Here is a 13,291-nt window from a genome sequence, read left to right as displayed (position 1 = left end):
AGATCCAACACGGTGGCTTCTACCCAACGCCAATAAGACGTCGACATGGCAACGCCCGCACTGTAAGTAGTCTACCACTTATCCTGCCTCTTTTTTTACTAGTGATAATTTCATATTCGGGCAGCCGACGTGACTGGCTGACGGATCATAACACAAATTCTCGTACACCACCCACATAGTCTGGTCAGAATCTTCCCTTGTTCGCACTAGCCATATACTTGTGAATGTTTTACGTGTGCAAATAAATCAGTCACGGGACTGAAAAATTATTGCAATATATACAGTAGGTGCCAAAAGTATCCGAACACTTTGCGTTTTGGACCATTTTAGCATGGGTTCAAATGACGGAACGTGCTTAGCGCCATTGAGAAAAAAAGGATAAAAAATTACACAAAAGTGCATGAAAAAATTTTTACTTAATATTAAACTAAGTTATCTAAACAAAAATTTTAATTTGTATGACTTATAGCCGCTTGCCGTCATTTCAATGCAGAATTATCCAAACGCGGGTTTTCCGCTGTCCTTGCTTATGGCACTACGTGTCTTCTTTATTCTTTTTTTAAATATACCAAATATAAGACTATCAAAGGCCTTCTTTAGATACCTCAGTTTATTATTAGGTCACAAAATTATTTTCATGCACTTAGGTGGACTTTTTAACCTTTTTTCTCAGCCATCTAAAGAAATAGTCGATACATACGATTAGGTGTTGATTTTCATTTTTCGTTGCTTTGAAGGGGCCGAGATGATCGATCCCTATCGTGTGGAACATTTCTCTAGGGGGTATAATGGGAAGGAGTCCAACCGCCGGCAATCCTACCCGGGGTTTTAATGTTTGGAAGAAATGGCACGACTTAACGTAATTGGCGAAGGGCCATGCGACCACCATCCACCAGAATCGCTGACATAGTCTAGCCAGGGGTTTTTCTACCCCACGATGTCCACCGTCCGGCTTTACATGGAATTCTTCAATGATTTCTTTCCGAATAATAGACGGCACCACTAGCAACCACGGACGTCCGCTCTTTGCGTTATTTTTGTATAATACACCTTTGTGTAACACGAATTCCGAATGTAAAGTGAAAGATAATTCGCTGGGGAACCCTTTTAGCGCCAACACTACTTGCCTGATTCCTTCATCCGCGTGTTGAAGTAATCCGATTTCCTGCGATGAGTATCCGCCACTCTGCACCACCGCCATTACGTCTCCGACTAACTCCAATTCGGCAGCTGTATTTACGGGAGATCCAGATAAGGCGTCCACTATTACATTTGCCGCACCACTAAGGTGTCGTATGTCTAATAAATATTCTTGTAGCGTCAGGATTCATCGTGTGAACTTCCCACTGACATCTGTTTTTTACAACTAACACAAGGTAATGCTATCTGTTTTGACAATGAGAGACCTTCCATACACAAAATCACGCAACTTACCCAGGGCCTACACTAGAACCAGGCATTCAAGTTCGTTTGCGTAATATTTCTCCTCCGATTCACTTAACTTGCGGCTGATGAATACAATCGGGCTGCTTTCCCCCTTCTTGTTGAGCAGAAGCAATGCTCGGAATCCTTTGACGCTAGCGTCCGTTTGGAGCTACAGCTGAGAGGTTCCGTCGTCACACGTGAGAACCGGCACTGTCACTAATTTGTCTATTAACTCCGTCGCGACTCGGTCATGGATCTCCGACCAATCTACTTCATCATCCACAATTTTTTTGAACAAGGCGTGAAGAGGCCACGCTGTTTCTGCGAATCTGGGCATAAAAGATCGGTAAAACGATGCCAACCCCAGAAATGCTCTCAGCTGAGTTACATTCAAGGGTCTAGAGAACTTCATGATGGGGTCGGTTTTGCCGGATCAGGACTGATGCCGTTACTGTCGACCACATGCCCCAAGTGAACAATCCTTTTCGCCCCAAACACACATTTTTTTGTATTAAGAACTAGCACGCAACTAGGGATTACCCAACCCCCTCTCACTCCAACTACGCCCACTGTAGGCCCCATCCACAACTTGCTGTTTGCGCTGTGCACTTTACACTTAAAATATCCCATACGGTTAGCCGGGACTCTCGCCGACGCAGTTTTGAGTACGTAGCTTCTTTCGACACTGGCGTTTCCTCCGCTCTTTTTCTTCTCCACTTCTTCCAGAATCTCCCCTATATTGCTTAGCTCTTCAATAGCCTCTTTGTAGTCTCCTGCCTTTTTCAGCACCCCAGATTTTCCTGTTTTGTTCTCCACAGTCGATACGAGACCCGCGCCTGGCATGACCACTTCTGCGACTCCACCCACTCCTTTAATTGAGTCCCCGCTCTGTACAATCCACTCTACCCCAAGCACGAATGGGTAAACCCTTTTTCTAACCACCGCAACTCTTGGAAGGTCTACTATCGTCCCCCGATACCTGACCGTGAGGATAATCTCTCCGACCACATTATTGACTGGCGTCCCGCCAATGAACCGATACTTCGACGGGTTATTAATATTGAAACACGAGTGATCTAACAACACTTCCTCCCAAATGACACCATTCTTCGCGCCCGAGTCTACCAATGCTTTCAACTCACCGATGCGGAACACGCCTGCCATGATGAATGGACTATTTACTGGCGTAGCAGTTGTGGGACAATTACGTTTATTGCCAGCCTTGCCCCGTCGGACCGGCTGACCCGTTTCCCAAGGTTGGTGATTTTGGCCAACGAGGGTTTGGTTGAGGGCAATCCCGAGAGATGTGGCCGAAATTACCGCAATTAAAGCACTGAATTTCGTTTCTCGGAGAGCGATGTCCGAAAGACACGTGTTTGACCACTGATCTTTCTGGAGCGGGTGAGGCAGGACGGATTACGGAACGAGTCAGAACGGCAACCTGATTTGTCAGCGCCTCGGCTGCTTGAAACCACAAGTCATTGGCACCCATTTTCACTTCTTTCCTACCGGTCGTCGTTGCCGAACTAGAAGACCCAACCAGCGACTCACTGATACCCTCCAGGATGGTGCACCTCGCTTAGAAAAGCGTTGACGGAGATGGGCGGGTTGCTCATCATGACAGATCGCATTTCGGGGTGATATAACCCACGGATGAGATACGGGATCAACTCTACATCAGCTAGGGGGGTTGACTGCCGACGGACCGGCTGCTATTTGTCCATCCCGATTCGTTCGGCAGCTGTTTTCGCCCCTCCACCATGGCTCGCCCCTGGTCCCATTGCAGAAGGCTTACTCCAATTCCTTCTTGCCACGTAAGCGCCTTCCTGAACAATGAACTTATAGCGGCTCTCCGTCCGCAAAAGTTGACTAGCTGTAACCAGTCTTGGAGGGACTTGCCGGAAGATCCTGAATACCTTACGCCCGTACTGCAGCGATAGCTACAGCTGGAGCGGGGGCCGCTACTAGAGCCGGAGCTGGCACAGCCAAGAGTCGGTTGGCCAAAGCCGCTAGCATATCATGCTGCTGCTGCACTTACTCCTATTGCAGCTCGAACTGCTGTTGCTGTTGCTGTTGTTGCTGATTAGCTGCCAATGCGGCTAATGCAGTTAGCGCACGCGCCATCATGGACCCAGAGCATACGTCTGGGTCCATGATGACTGGCTCGACTTCTACTTCTTCTTCAGCGTCTTGAAACTCTTTTAACCCTCTATTGATACAGTGCTCCGGAAAGCACAGACACAAATCACTACACGGCTGGTGTTCTCGATCACACACACAATTAACGCAAAACCAACGCCGCAACGGCAACGACGACTCATTTATTTCCCTCGGGTCTGACGAACAACTGACAAACCGTCCATAGCCTAGGACAAATCGTTCCCCATACAAGGTGGAAATAACTAAGTAAGGTTTCAAAAGCTTCGACTCACTCTAATTCGTCACTCTGTTCGATGACCATTTGTAACACAAAGTCTCCTTTGTCCTTCTTTTCCTTCAATCTCTTGTGAATAGCATGGGCTTCTGCGATTTTCTGAGTAGGCTTAACGTTCTCCTTCTCTTTCTGGTGGTGAGCGTTGACACTCCGCTTCTGCACTTCTTCTCTTCTTTTTTCGTGCCAGGCCGCTTGGGTAGCTTTACTAATACCGCCTATTAAATTTTCTTGGTATCTAGAGAGCCAAAATTAACGAAGGATCTTCTTTGAGACGAGCGATGGCGGGGATTAAAGTCAATACGGTTTGGTGACGCCACCCAACAAGCGAGAGTTACACGACTAAGACGAGTGAAGCCAAGTGTCGACCACGCCGTGCGATACGGTTCCTGCAACGATTTTTTTCGAAAACTAGGATACGATTTTTTTTTATTAGCGACGAATATTGTTAAACCAACGCATCCTTTTTCTTTTCTCACGAACAAATTCTCGAGATGAAATTCGCGTATCAACATCTGAGATTTTCGCAACGAATTTTCGAGAAGCAACGGTTCAATACGCTCGTAAAAAAGCCACTGGAATATTCACCTCTTTTGTTGGAATCTCGCCGCTGCCACCAAATGTTGTGAAATAGAAATATATTCGAATAGTCCGGGTTCAATAAACTGTATTTTTGGCCGATTCCAACACGTTCGCTCTTCACTTGAGCGTTCTCGAGCCCCGACTGCATTTTGCGCGACCGGGAAGACAAAGAGACAGAAAAGCGGGGAGGGGGCGCTGTTGTCAGACCATTATCAAACACAGCTCCAATTCCATAATAACATGCGTGTAGGGATCGGCCCCGATTAGTAATAATCAGGTTAACCACCCCACCCCGCCCCGGGAAAAGGCAATCGGCGCTGAATCGGGGTGCCATTTCATCAGCTGGGGCGGGGCGGGGCAAAAATCGAGGTTAACTCGCTTGCCCCAACACCATTTGCAAAAATGGCGCCTGAATTCAAACTATGAATTTGCGTCTGGTTTTTATCGGGGCAACCGGGGCGAACTCCCCGATTTTCATTATAATAATCGATTTACACTCGATCGATTATGTTTTGACGTTGATCGATTGATTGCAATCGGGGTTGCAGCCCCGATTAGGCATACCCGATTCAACCACGATTGACATCGGGGTTCAAAAATTTTCACCCCGAGCCCCAAACGCCCCGCCCAGGGCCCCGAATTTCAAAACCCGATTGGCAAAATGCACCCCGATTAGAGTCGGGGACGATCCCTACATGCGTGAGTAAAAAGTAAAAATTGCTTGCTACAGTCGGGATATGCCAGAATAGGCTTAGTTCTAAGGTATGTTCGGAGGGTCTCAAAAGCTACCTGATCTTCGTCAGTCGATACAAAGGGTTCTTTTAAAGCTAGTTTACGAGTTTTCTTTGTTAGTGGCTGGGCTATAGAACCAAATCCTTCAATAAAACGTGTATAGTATCCTGCTAGTCCAAAAAAAGATCTGATGTCGTCAGCTGACTGAGGAAATGGATAAATAAGAATTTTATCAATTTTTGCAGGATCTGGTGAGATGCCATCTTTAGAAATGATATGGCCTAAATAGTTTACTAAATGTTTAATAAACTGGCATTTTTTTAGTTTAAGTCTAAGGTTAGCGATTTTCAAAAGGTTGAATACTTCGCGTATGTCTTCCAAATGGGCTTCGAATTTGTCGGAAAAAATTATGACATCATCCAAATAAACTAATGCTTTCTTAGAACGCAATTTATTGTTCTTTGAAATGTTGCCGGAGCGTTATATAATCCAAAAGCCATTCTTTTAAATTGGTATAATTTATTTTCTACAATGAATGCTGTTTTTTCGTTAGCTGAATCTTCCAGTTCTATCTGCCAGTAGCCAGATGCTAGGACAAGAGTCGTAATAAACTTTTCCGTTCCAACTTCCTTGTAGTTGGTCGAGAGTGGTATCTATTCTTGGTAAAGGAAATGAATCTTTTACTGTGACGCTGTTTAATTTACAATAGTCTACGCAAAATCACAAACTTTCATCTTTCTTTTGTACGAGTACAACAGGTGCCACCCAGGGAGAGGTAGATAACTCGACGATGTCTTCATCCAACATCTCCTTAATTTGTCGTCTTAATTCTTCCTGATGCTTCCTTGCTGCTCGATAGGGTCTAAGTCTGATAGGGCCTCTTCCTTGGGTGTCTATATTATGCTTAATTAAACCGGTATATCCTAACTGAGAATCTGTTGTAGTGAAAATTGAAATCATTTAATAATTTAATTGAAGGTTTTTTATATTGAAGTTCTCCGTTAGAAATTTAAGTGTTGATTTCCGCTTGTTCTTCATTTGACTTGTTCTTCGTTTTTTTCATTGTGTTATTTTCATCTTTTACGTCAATTTTTCCAATTAATTGATAAGCTGTTTCGACATTGCCCAATAAAATTCAATGCGGTAAATTAATGAGTTTACTTGAAATATTACGAATCAGCAAATTGTATTCCCCTTTATCATTTGTCTCACCTAAAAATTGATCTACTGTAGTTCCCTCTGGTAGCTCTTTGCTAGGAGTAAACAGAAACGGAAAGCCAGGAAGCAATTTATATTCTGACCTACTTATTCTGGCTCTAATGACCATGCAAGTCAATGGGAAGGTCGCCGCCTTGTTTTACTGAGGTCATTAAATTATTGCTTGAATAAGCGGGTGGTCTTCCTACTTTGTCTCTCGCCAAAGAAATAGTCTTAGTTCGTCCATATAGTACGAACTAATGTTTAAAAGCAGTGTCAAGACCTAAAATGCATGCTTCAGAAATTCCGCTTGTAATAATAAATTCTTGTTCCAGTATAAATTCTCCATATTGGACAGGTAGCTTTACCTTCCCTATGGTCTGTAATTTTCTATTCTGTACGTCAAATAAATCTGTGTCGGTCAGCACTGGTCAGTTGCATTTCCGACTGTAATAATCTATAAATTTTTTCGTGGAAAAGGCTTCTTGCAGTGCCTGTATCAAACAGCGCATCAAATTGAATCTTATCAATAAAAAGGGAAATACGGGGTGCTGAACTGTTTTGAATAATTGTAATGTGAGAAATCTGCTGGGTTTTTCCATAAAAAGAGATTTGCCTTCCAACTGACCCAAAGCTGCAGTTGGTACCTAAGCATTTCCCTGTCCATGAGATGGACCAGGAATATTAGGTTTTTGCTGCATTTGTCTATGGATGCATTCATTTGCTCTATGTCCTATCGGCTGACAGGAATAGCATTTGGGAGGCTCTCGCATATTTGAATTTTGTTCTTAGTTTTTACAATCCCTTTTTACGTGACCTTTCATGCCACAAGAATGACAGGTAATCAAATCTGAGCGCGGGGGATATTGAGATGTGAAGAAGGGTCGCGGTGGAGGATTGTTAATCTGGTACCTGCTTGGAGGGTTGCTTACAAATGGAGGAGGTGGAGTATTGTAATTTTGTGGAGTGTTGAAATTTTGTTCTATATTGAGGATTGTAACCGTTGCTTGTTTGGTATGAATTTGCTTTTCTAATATTGTTGTTATTGCAATATCTGGTTATATTGCGATCATTATTTTCTATCAATCGAGTTACTGCTTGTTCCAATCTGTCTACCTGGTCTGCGCTAGCAGGCCTCTGGGGGTTTCCATGTTTTTCTTGAATCATTTGGGTATATCTAGTACCTATCGCGAGGGCATTTATGGTTTCAGTTAGTTTCTCTAATGCTTTTAAAGTTTCAATACTGGTGGAGTTCTTTTCTACTGCGTTCATAAAGTCTCTTTTGTCTTTTTCTTCTTTTTCCCCATCCAAGCGTAAAGCGTAATTGTTGATTTCGGCAACTATTGCTTCGTCTGTAGTTAAAGGTCTGTAGCGGACTTTGTTTCTCAGAGTTTTGGCTATCCCTTGGAGAAATTTTTGTCGCAGCATTTGGAGTCGTGTTGTTTCATCATTTTTTGTTTCTTTTTCGCCTTTGGGGTATCCATGTTCAAAAATATTTTTGAGGTGGAAACCATAATCAAGAATAGCTTCGCCTGGGTGTCGATTTACTTCTTCAAGTTGTATTTGAAAAAAGTCTTGATTTTCGTTTCTCTTGAAACGTTCTTGTAGCAGCCGTTTTACTTCTTTGTAATCTTGAGTGACGCTTTCTAGGATATTTTGTAGAATATCATGAGTGGAGCCGGCCATTTTGGTCACCAAAAAATTCATTTTTTCTTTTTCGTTCCAGTTTGACATGGTGACAATATTTTCAAATAGTTTAATCCAGCGGTCGAAACGAGTTGATGGTCCTCCCGTAAATTTTTTTAGTTGAATTAGCATAGTCTGCGCGTGTTGTCCTTTCTTTAGTTCTTGCAGATCCCCTATTGGGATGACATTTGTCACCAATGAATACTGAAGTGGATCCATTTTTATTGTTTGTTGTGTGTGGAACGCCTTGTGGTTTCCTGTCGGCGTCGATTGTGCCACGGGTGACGCTGGCAGTTTTGTTTTGGTTGAAGTTGCGTTGTGTCTCCATGCGGTGGTGTATGTGGTGTTTTTTTGGAATTTGCTGGCTGTCTCGCTTATCTGTAGTGTGTTTTGAGTTTTTTCCGCTAGGGGGTGATTGTGTGTGTGCCTGCTGCTGTGCTGTGAGAATGGGGTTGAAGCTTGCGCTACTGCTCACGCTTGTGTCGTGTTGTCGGACGTTAACGTTGACGTGAATGTGCGTTGGTTTTCTCGTTTGATAAGGACTTTTTGCTACTGTGCTGTGAATTGTACCTTGTTTAGTATCGTCTCCGGAAGATCCGCTAGGTTTTCCAGGTGTGAGAGGTCTTTTACTGCTGCGAGGTTGACCAGACGTCGTAATAGGGTTGGGAGTTGAAGAAAGTCTTTGATGAATATTGTTGAGTGGGATATGCAAAGTTTTTCACTAGGCCCAAGGATAGGTAACGGAGAATGCCGTGAGGAACTGGATGCTGTTTCTTCCTGATGCTCTGAGTCTTCGCTGGAGTCAGCGTCTTGATGAAGTGACTGTAACTTTGGCTTCGTTCAACAATTGGAGGGTTGCTCTCTGATTTTGAATTGTGTGCTCCGTGTAGTCCGTCAAGCGATCGCCAAAGAGTTTGATAATTGTTGCTGACAAAGGCCATAAGGGGCGTGTGTGGTCTAACGGTTGTTTTAGAAGGGAGTGAATTTCATCTAGCAAACTAAGGGAACTAAAAAAGGGACTCGTCGGGAGCCCGAAGAAACTGCCTTCGAGAGGAAAGTCACGGCCGTTTTATATGGAAAAGATGCGGCTTTGACCCGAATAAGGAAAACAATAGGGAAAGAAGGCTTCATGCAAAAGCCACCCCCGACTCGAGCCGACAGTTCTGTCAACTCATTTAAGTCAAATATTAGGGAGGTTAAGGGGTACCCATCCGCTAGGATGAGTCATGGAGGGGTTATAAGAATTATAGTTTTAGGCCGTACGATTTACGGAAGAAAACGTGAGTTTGAGGTATAAATTAGTATTTAATACTCCGGTGGTAAAGCCACCCCCAAACTGTGGTGACAGTTCGGACAGGTCACTTAACTAGGGTTTAAGTGAATAATTAGTGAAAATATTTCCAAATCTAAGAGTTATTTATGCATTGTGATCTTAATCTAAAAAGCGGTTAAATATTCTGGCGCGTGTGGTGCAGGTGCAAGAATATTCTAGGCGTGAGAACAGGTAGGAAGATGTTCTGGAAGCTTTCGGCTAGACGAGGGTGCTCCCTTGTTAATCGGCTGATGTGCGAATATGTCTTCGGGTGGCGCAGGTGTGTTTTGGTGAGTCGATGGGGAAATAGGTCTATCCTGTTGCTGCTTGTAGTTTTATAGTGGGTTCCAGAGGAGTCTGTGTGGCGAGGAATGTGGGGGGGAGAAAGTAAAAGAGCCATGCTTGCAGAATGGGAATTCTGTTACAGTTCTTTGCCAAAAATCGTGGGAACAAACGTACTATACCAAATTTTGAAAAAGATTGGCTGTGACGAAACTCGAACTATAGACTCTCGAGTTGCAGTCGGGTGCTGAACCAACCAGCCACCCAAACGTGAAAATACTTGATAGTTAGTTCCAATGTATTAAGATTTCTAAGAAATCTAAATTGTAGTTGCTAAAACTTATTTTTTAACGTGAAGGAGTTGGTTCTCCATAATGTAAGGACTCCCGCTAGAGTTAAGACGTTAATTAGAATTAAGTTAACTGCATTTAGTTTAAGTTGTACAACCTCATATTTCTCCCCCCACCCTTGACCTCCTTTTTACGCTATCTCTTTTATTATTTTATTGCCCCCCTTCCGCTGACCAAGGTGTCAATGCCCCCACCTTATCTCTCAACCTTGTTTCCCTTTTTTCGCACCAGTTCACATTTCTTCATGAACTGGTTGCTGATGTTTTCTTTTTTATTACCCCACGCCAACCTTAGCGTCCCCAAGCCAACTAGTGGTATAAAACCCAAAACACGATTTATTTTCGCCAGTCTTCTCCTAGCTAGTGTGTGTATTAGTTCTCTTGTAGCTGTGTGACCAGCTTGTTAGTGTTGGGACGGTATTAGTTCCCTTGTAGCTGTGTAAGCGACTTGTGAGTGTTGGAGACGAGTTGAAATAAACGGTTCACACCCTACCAACCCACGTCCTTTTCTTCATCCAACGTTACCATACCCCCCGTGAAGCCGTCTTCAAACCGAATCACCTGGCATCAGAATGGAGTCAACTCAAACGTAAGTACCACTCCAACCTATCCTTCATTTCTTTCCTACAACCTGTTCACTTCACATCCGTGCAGCCGACGTGACTGGCTGACGGATCGTTGGTTACCACCCATTGCACAATTGTTGTTTGTTGTCTTTAGCAGTTTAAATCCGTCAGGTCTAAGACGTGACGGATTAAATATTGCATCTGGTGGCAGCGAAGTCGAACCGTTACCTCCTTCTTTTTTTGACCACCTCGCTCCGCTACAAACAGATGATTTACTCGTTCAGGCTCCGTTGTGCCTGCGTCAAGTAGTTTTCTGCGTTGCGTGATTGAACGTGTGGGTCGTCCTAGCTTATTTATGTCCCACTTGGTTGACGGACGCCATCTTCCTTTTTGTCGAGTTCGTCCAGCGACGGATTAAGGATTCAGAAACCCCCGTTTTTTTGGTTTAAACACCACCCCCTTATGCTGCCGTGCAGTGAACCGCGATTGCTCACGCGGGAGTAGGAATAAACAAAGAGGGATTTTTTTTGGTATTTTCAAGCCAGAAGATATTTGAGCCGATATTACTGTTCCACAATGCCCTCACGGTAAGTCACGCTAACTCACGCCGACTCCCGAACCGTAATTTTTCAAAAAAGAAAAACCGTTCTTTCTGATCTTTGTCACGTCACTCATGCTTGTGCATAGACTACCCAGGGAAGGTTGGGAACCGTGATTGCTCACGCGGGAGTAAGAATTCACGAAGAGGGAATTTTGTGTATTTTTGAGCCAGAAGATATTTGAACAAATAATACTGTTCCACGATGCCCTCACGCTAAGTCACGCTAACTCACGCTGACTCACGCCGACTCCAGAAACCCTCAAATTGCCAGAAGAAAACGTTCTTTCTGATCTTTGTTATGTCACTCATACTTGTGCATAGACTACCCAGGGAGAGTTGGTAACCGTGATCGCTCACGCGGGAGTAGAAATTGACGAAGAAGGATTTTTGCGTGCTCTCAAGCCAGGAGACCTTTAAGCCCATTACTAGCGTTCCACAACGCATTCACGCTAAGTCACGCCGACTCCCGCTGACTCCCGCAGACCCAAAATTGGGAGAAAAGACCGCCTCACCCATTTGGCTTCGTTAACGCGTGCATAACATCCTTGTAAAATAGTAATGGTTAAGGACGAGAGCAGTGCGGGAAAGAAGATTCCGCTTCTTAAGCGTTGGGGGAGGTCCTTCCGTCAATCCTTCCCATCATTCAGGACGGGCCCAGGACCAAACAAAGCCGCAGCAAACCAAAAATACATCGATGAACAATTAGAGAAGTTTGTAGACAGTTGTAAGGGTAGCCAAAGGTCAGAAGAAGGATATTTCACACCACAGGAAGTACGGGAACACGCAAACAAAGACGAGTGGGCACACCTGGGCGCCCGACCAAAAAACCTTTACTCCCAACCAACAGCCCCCCTAGTAAATTTCGATATCCCCAACAACACAGACCAAAGGGAAACACAATTGGCCCAGCAAACGAACGTTCTCCGAAACCACGCACAGTCCTTATTTAAAGACAGTGACACAGAGGAGGAGAGAAGAGAGCTGTTACGCCAGGCAAGCACTCTCCTACACGAAGCAGACCCGTCCCTCACACCTAGTATCAAAAAAAGGACCTCTTTCCACAGCAAATACTGGCACTCCCGCATCCACGATATTTCGGAAGACGAGCTCATTTTCGAGCTCCAGCATAATCTGGAAGCTAACGGCCGATTCCGCCTAAGTGACGAGCACACCAGGGTCTCGTTACTTTCCCTTCTAGCACTTTACCCACCCCCCCTCGATACTCCAGCCAGACTTTTCGAATTTTTAAACCTACGGACGGGGTACACCCCAGTTCTACCTCGTTCGTACGACAGCAGTGATTCCGCCCCATCTATCGACGCCCCAACCCCACCGCTGAGAACCGACACAGGACAGAGGAGCGGCTTATCGACCTACCCACCCCAGACCTTGCCAGATCCGATCAGAACTTACCCGATCCAACCGAGTTCAGCCCCGTGACGACCTCGGATCCCGATACAATCGAGGAAACACCCGGGAAGCCCACTTACCACCGAGAGACAGATAAATTCACACCTCCGACTTCGACGAGTTCACCAATCACCTCGCCAACGATGTCCCACCACCACACCCTACATCCAACACCAGTGTCCGGCCCCCCGTGCCCTACGTCGATAAAGACACCGTCAAACAGGAAGGTGTCATTTACGCCAGTGCTCACCGTGTATGGGGCGGGTGCGAGCAAACCGTCTAAAGTACAGGCGAGCACGTTCTTTGAGACGTACGAAAAAGAGTTGACCCCCTCCTAGAAGCTGGCGTCGACACGAAGACAGCGGTTAGTACCGCGAGAACCCTTGCTCTAGCAGAGCAGAACCAACCAACGGCAACCGCAGACACCCTACAAGGAACCACTAACCCGTACCCGACTTCAACACTACAGGGGGTCATCCCATTACCCGTACCACAGTGGGGCTATAACACGCCCCCCACCAACCCGTTTGCCCCATCTGGACAACCCTCTCAGAGCATTGCCCACCCAGGTTTCGTAGCTTTGACACCAGTCAACCCGCCATCCAGTGGGCAGCAAAACCCCCACTGGCTAAACACACAACCGCCCCCCACCCCACACCCAGGGACCACAAGTACCAGCTGTCCCTCCTCCGTCACAAGTGTAGCCATAGACGACAAA

This window comes from Daphnia magna, linkage group LG10 (genome assembly GCF_020631705.1).
Source record: "Daphnia magna isolate NIES linkage group LG10, ASM2063170v1.1, whole genome shotgun sequence".
Taxonomy (NCBI): domain Eukaryota; kingdom Metazoa; phylum Arthropoda; class Branchiopoda; order Diplostraca; family Daphniidae; genus Daphnia; species Daphnia magna.
Note: the sequence above shows the minus strand (reverse complement) of the source record.